A 6,703-nucleotide genomic window follows, 5' to 3' on the forward strand; every position below is an offset into this window, starting at 1 on the left:
ATTCGTCTTATTCATGCATAACCTATGTGGTTCAGCAAATGTGATAAAAATAAGTCATTATATATTTGCTTATATGCTCATGTTATAATTGTGGAATAAAATAATTTTGGTTAAGTAATGTATGTTATAATGTTAGGTAATATGTGATAAATGCAATGGACACTGAGATATATGTTATTTATATGAAGCATGGTGATGTGTGACTTTATTAATTTAAGTTGGTGATTATAGATTGCAAGTTGACAGATTCATTTATATATAAATCATTCGTATGCTTTGAATGTTAAGTTGCACATTTCATTTGGATATGAAATGAATTGTATTGGGTTATAAGTTAAGTATTAGATTTCTATGTTTATTTGTTTGAATTGAGTTGACAGATTTAAATAATTAGTTAAATAGTGTATCAAAACAGGTAGATTGGTTTTTTTTAAAAATTAGATGATTTACCTTGTAATGAAATTTTGTTCTGAATTGTAATATCAAAGGAAATGTCTTGTAACCCCATTTTGGCGACGGATGCAGGTTAGGAGTGTTACATTTTATTAGTGTCAGAGTTACAGTTTAGTTGATTCTAGGACTAACGTCGCGCGTGTAAGTCTAGCTCTACATGCCATATTATATATTGTGATAGTGATGACCTCTGACGTTTGAAAATGTGTTTCATATAGTAAATGGATCCTGACAGAGCTGTAACTGATGATGTCGAGAGCATAGCACCTGCTCCTGCACAAGGGACAGCGCTGGTTGATTCTCGACCAATTTCGGGTAACCAGGAGGGAGAGGCTAGACTAGCCTTTTACCAAATGATGAATGACTAGTTTACTCATATATCCAGACTAACTCGGCTGCACAACAACCTCCACCCCCAACTAATCCATCTTCGATGCCTGCTATACCTCATATAAGTGATCCGTTGAGATTGTGTAAGACACCTGTTGATAAAATCAGAATACACGGGGCTGAATAGTTTAAAGCTATTGATGATGATGATGTTGAGCAGGCTGAGTTTTGGCTTGATGAGCTGTCCTGTACTCCGGATGAATGTTTGAAATGTGCCATATCTTTACTTTGAGATACAGCCTATCATTGGTGGAATACCCTAGTATCAGTGATTCCAAAAGAGCGGGTGAACTGGGAGTTCTTTCAGACTGAGTTTCATAAGAAATATATCAGCCAGAGATTTATCAATTAGAAGCGCAAAGAATTTCAAGAATTGAAACAGGGTTGGATGACTATGACAGAGTATGAGCAAAAATTCATGAGACTTAGTCGGTATGCCCAAGAGTGTGTTTCGACCGAAGCTATAATGTGTAAAAGATTTGAAGATGGGCTGAATGAAGACATTAAACTGTTAGTTGGAATACTTGAGATTAAAGAGTTGCAAAATAAGAAAATTCTGTTAGTTAAGGTACTACGGCACAAACACGGAGTTGAGGAAGCAACATGGGAACCAAAGGATGTAATGAAAGAGTGTTATTCGAATCTATTCACCAGTAAGATTTTCGGGGACGAAAATCCCTAAGGGGGGAGAGTTGTAGCAGGTCAATTTAGACCCTAATCAGAATGGTGGTTTCGAGACCAAGAATTTGAGTCAGAAAAATATTTAAAAATTATTTTCCGTGTTTATTATGTGTGAATTTATATTTTTAAAATTTTTGTGATTTAATTTTGTCGTTTAAATACGCGATTAAATAAAAGGATTTAATCGTGTAAATTAAAAACTAGATAGTTTAAAACATAAGGGCCGAATTGCTAGTGGGTTTATTAATTGAAGCATTTATGTTGTAAATAAACCAAATTCAAGTGATATGGACAGCAGTGCCCTCGCTTATAATGGCTTTATAATTTTATTATTAAGGTTAAACTAGTAAATTAGAAATATAAGTTAATATATTAAAACATATGTTAAAATATATCATTCATTCATTTTTATCTTAAGTGATCGAATATCATAAACAAGAAAGAAAAAGAAAAGAAACTAGGTTCGACCATTCTTTGAAGCTTGATTCAAGGTTCGTTCTTACTCAGTTTTTGATAATTTTTACGTTTTCGAGATCGTTGCTTCGAGTACTAGTAAACCCATGCTTGAATCTTTTGTTTTGGTGAATATTTTGAGTTATGCCATTGTTGAGAGCTTGTCATTTTTGTTGTTTGATGATGAAATATGAAAGATATGTTTTACATTAACATGTTTTGTATTAGAGTTTTTGATGGTTTTGAGTAATTAGGACTAAATTGAAAAAATAATAATTTGAGGGACTAAAATGTGAAATGAATGAAATTTATGGACTTGTATGAATATGGGTAAGATTCGGCCTAACATGGGTATAGTGAAATTTTGCATATTTTGTGTTTTGTGCAATAGGGACTAAATTGTAAAAAGTGAAAATGCCAGGGGTAAAATGGTAATTTGGCCATTTATATGTTTTTGGACTAAATTGAATGAAAATATGTTTAAATGAGCTTAATTTGAATATGTTTAGATGAAGAACCAAAGAAATCGGATTTGTTTCGGGGAAAAAAGAAAGTTGTCGACTAGCTGTCCCGTTCGGTTTTACATTGTCCGAGGTAAGTTTATAAGCAAATAGACGTACTTAATTTCAATTAAATGCAAAGTATATATGCTGAAATGAAATACATGAATTTATATGCGCTATTACCGAATGTGTATAAGCTTGGTAACCATGTTCATGCATTCGTTTCGACCGAGTTACGACGTCCGAAAGCCCCGTATGAACCTTAGGAATAATTAGGATACATATGTCATGACATAGGATTCTGATATATGTGTGTGAGTAAGACCATAGCATCGATATGTGACTCAGATATATGTGTGCGATTAACACCCTGTCTGGGATAGTGGCATCAATATGTGGCTACATGTAAGACAACGTCTGGGACGTTGGCATTGTATGATATGTGTGATTATTCGAGTGTGCTATCCAATTCCGAATGGTTCATCAGGCAAAGATAAGTGGTGTTCAAATGTGTAAAACGAACTAGATGGCCAGGTATGAATTAACTTGTTACCTACCTAAAACAAGATAAGTAAGTAACTTGATTATTTGTTATAAATTATGTGTAATGCAAACGAAGAATATATGTGATTATGGTATGTGTATTCGTCTTATAAATGAATGATTTGAATATTATGGAATTGGTTTTTGAATGTGCATACAAGACCATGTATATTAGGCCATATCGATAGAACATGTATATTATGATTTTAGAGCTTGTGAATATAAGTGTATGTGCATTTGGTTTTATATATATATATTGACATTTTTTGCTTTGAAGGTTGGATGATAGTTAATTGTCTAGATCATATGAGTATTCGGCCAAGGTAGTGTTTGAATATGAAAATGCATTATTTATAGACCTTCGTAGTTTGAGACTAAATGTGATAAAGATGATATATTATGGTTTAGTTTAATTAGGCTGATAATAACATTTGGTTGTTTATTTGCTTATGACTTACTAAGCTAAGATAGCTTATTGTGTGTATATTTGCTTATGTTTTATAGATTTTGGTTTCAAGTTACGAGCTCAGGGGATCGTTAGCAAAGTCTATCACACTATCCACTGTTTTTGGTACCTTTATAAGTAAACTATTTGAGCCATGCGAAAATGGCTTAATTTCCATGTTTGGTTTCGATTATGTTTGCCTATGATTTGAGTTTATTTTGGCTATGGTATTTTATGCTATGGATGAATAATATTTGTGATATGTGCTTTGTTGTACGTTGAAGTTGATTGGTGATTCAGATGTAGTATGAAAAAATTGGTCATAATATGTACATAAGCATGTTTGTTCAATTTGGATGCGGTTTATACTAAAAAAAGTTATATATGTAAATTTTAGTTATTATATTAGGTTAGGATGTTATAAATGATTTGGTAATAAAGGATGTATTGTAATGACCGAACATGATTGGAGATATTTTGTATGGTTTTCCATATGGTTCGTGAAATTTGTGTCTCGGATATACATATTTATTTATAATCGGTGAATGGTTTACTTTGATAAGTACATTTTATAACATGATTTGGTACTAAGAAGTATTCGACTATATTCTAATGTGACTAGGATTTATTTTGGTATATGTATTATATGATATGCGTTGTATTTGGGAATGGTATACTAATTTCGGTTAGCATGAAATGAAATGATTATGAAATGCATATAGTTGTGAATAGGTATTAGCTGTTTTAATTCGGTTATAAAAGCATTGTATGAGTATACATATATGAATATGCATATGTCATGATTATTAATGTAGCGAATTGGCTAAGTGCAGATAAGTTGGGTATGTTAATTCGACTTATTCATGCATAACCTATGTGGTTCGGCAAATGTGATAAAAATAAATATATTTGCTTATATGCTCATGTTATAATTGTGGAATAAAATAATTGTGGTTAAGTAATGTATGTTATAATGTTAGGTAATACACTGGCATTGTACGAGCTTATGAGCTATCTGAGTATCCTTATTGATTCCGAACGGTTCAACGAGCATTCCGAGAAATGAGTAACTATATGAAATTGTATCCAATTTAGGTACGTGTGATTTGTTTATGAAATTCAGAAATGAAAGGTGAGTATGTATCATATGACCATATGTGAATTATATGACAACGAATAATATGAATGAATATAAATGAACAATGTGTTATATACACTCGTTATAATAAATTGTGGTCTTATGTTTTGAAGATGAAATTTATGAACCATGAAACATGGCTTTGATGTATGATTGCTTGGTTCGAAAACTTGAGCATATAAGGAAATTAAAATGGTTGAATTGGTGTATGCTTTATATGTGATATATGATTAGTAAAAATAACGTTGATCTTGGTTGACTCTATGATACATGCATGTGAATTTGGTTTATGTGATAAAGGAATTATGATGTTCGAGTTTGGAAGTGTTTATAAAGAAGTTGATATAACTTTATGTATGATTTGTAATAAATGATCATGGTTTGGTTGGCGATGTAATGAATATGTGCGAGCTTGATTTATATGATTGAGCTAATGATTGTTCTTCGAGTTTGAAAGCATGGTTATATGTTCATTGATAAATAAGATAAGTGGAGTTACTTAATATGGACATATGAATTTACGAGTATGATGAATATATATGTAGTTGAGATTTTCTAAATTTGACCTGATTAAATTGAATTATAAATATCATTGAGATGATTTATTTGCTTATGGCTTACTAAGCTTTCTAAGCTTATTCTGTGTTTTTCCTAAGTTTATAGAGTTTTGGAGACTTTTTCGGGTTGGAAATAATTGGAGATGGCATCACACTATCCGGTTATCGCTTTGGTAAATAAAAGCTTTGAGTTTTTTGTTATGTGGCTTGTATAGGCTAGTTTCGATTGGTTCATTTTGATTTGTATATATGAATATATCCATGCAAAAATGTCCTGATCATGATACTAATGTTGTGTATATTTAGTTATGTATTAAGCTCATTTTGGGAAGTATGTTTCATGATTTAGTTATGGATTTGGTAAAATCTTGATATGAGATTGATATGATAATTTGGAGATGTTGATCATGTATGAGTTAATGAATTTGGCATGTAATTTTGGTATGTTTTGGTATAGAGAATGAACATGAAATTTGATGATGATATTATGGATTGATTGATACATGTTTGAAGTTGAATTTGGCCGAAAATTTTGTATATATGATGCTTGATTTTGGACTTGTAGGGAGGACCCTATTGGGTGGCAAATTAGCCTTACTAATGGCCTATAATTGCCTACACAGTTGAGCAAACGGGTGTGTGTCTCGACTGTATCCTTAAATGTTTAGTTTCGAATCAAGTCAGACTCGCACACGGGCTAAACACACAGGCGTGTCTTGTGGCCATGTGGACAAGTCAGTATGTATGCCCTGTTTTGCCACGGCATAGACACACGGGCGTGTCTAATGTCGTGTGAGGCACACGGCCTGCTCACATGGGCGTGTGCCCTTTGTAACTTAGAAAAAATTCAAAATTTTGTAAAAATTTTTGTATGTGTCTAACTTAGTCCCGACCTCTTCCTAATGCATGTTTAAGGTCTCGTGACCTAAGAAAGGGACTTTTTGATGATATTAGACTATGCTATGATAATGTATAATTTCTGATTGTGAAGTGGTTACGAATTGTTCCGATATTTCAAGTAATGCCTCTTAACTCTAATCCAGCGACGGATACGGGTTAGGGGTGTTACACCCCAAATCATTCGTAAAGGTGAACAACAATTGTACGTACGGTTTGCATGAATACAGTGTAAGGTATCTAAATAGTTTGGATTCATAAAATAGTTATAATTCCAAAGATTGGTTTGAACTCATAAGTGGGTTTTGGGGGGCTAGTTTAGTGGTAAATTTATTGTATTTATACTGAATTTTGGTTTAGGTTCGTTTAAGGAATTATTAAGGAAAATTGCAAGATTCGCTAGTGTGCTGCGAAAAAGCAAAAAATAAGGTGTGTGTCTTAAACTCATAAATTTGTTTGGAAATGTTAAATATCATGTTATATTTGATAAATTAGCTTACTGATTGGGTTAGCCTAATAGCCAAATTATTGATTTTGCGAGTGGCCGAACCAGGTATGTTTTGAGCCTTAAAAGATTGACATGTTGGCAAAATTGCTAGTTTGATAGTATGAATGTTTGATTGAGTTTGTAATTGCATATTTG

The sequence above is a fragment of the Gossypium arboreum genome, chromosome 1, assembly GCF_025698485.1.
Source record: "Gossypium arboreum isolate Shixiya-1 chromosome 1, ASM2569848v2, whole genome shotgun sequence".
NCBI lineage: Eukaryota > Viridiplantae > Streptophyta > Magnoliopsida > Malvales > Malvaceae > Gossypium > Gossypium arboreum.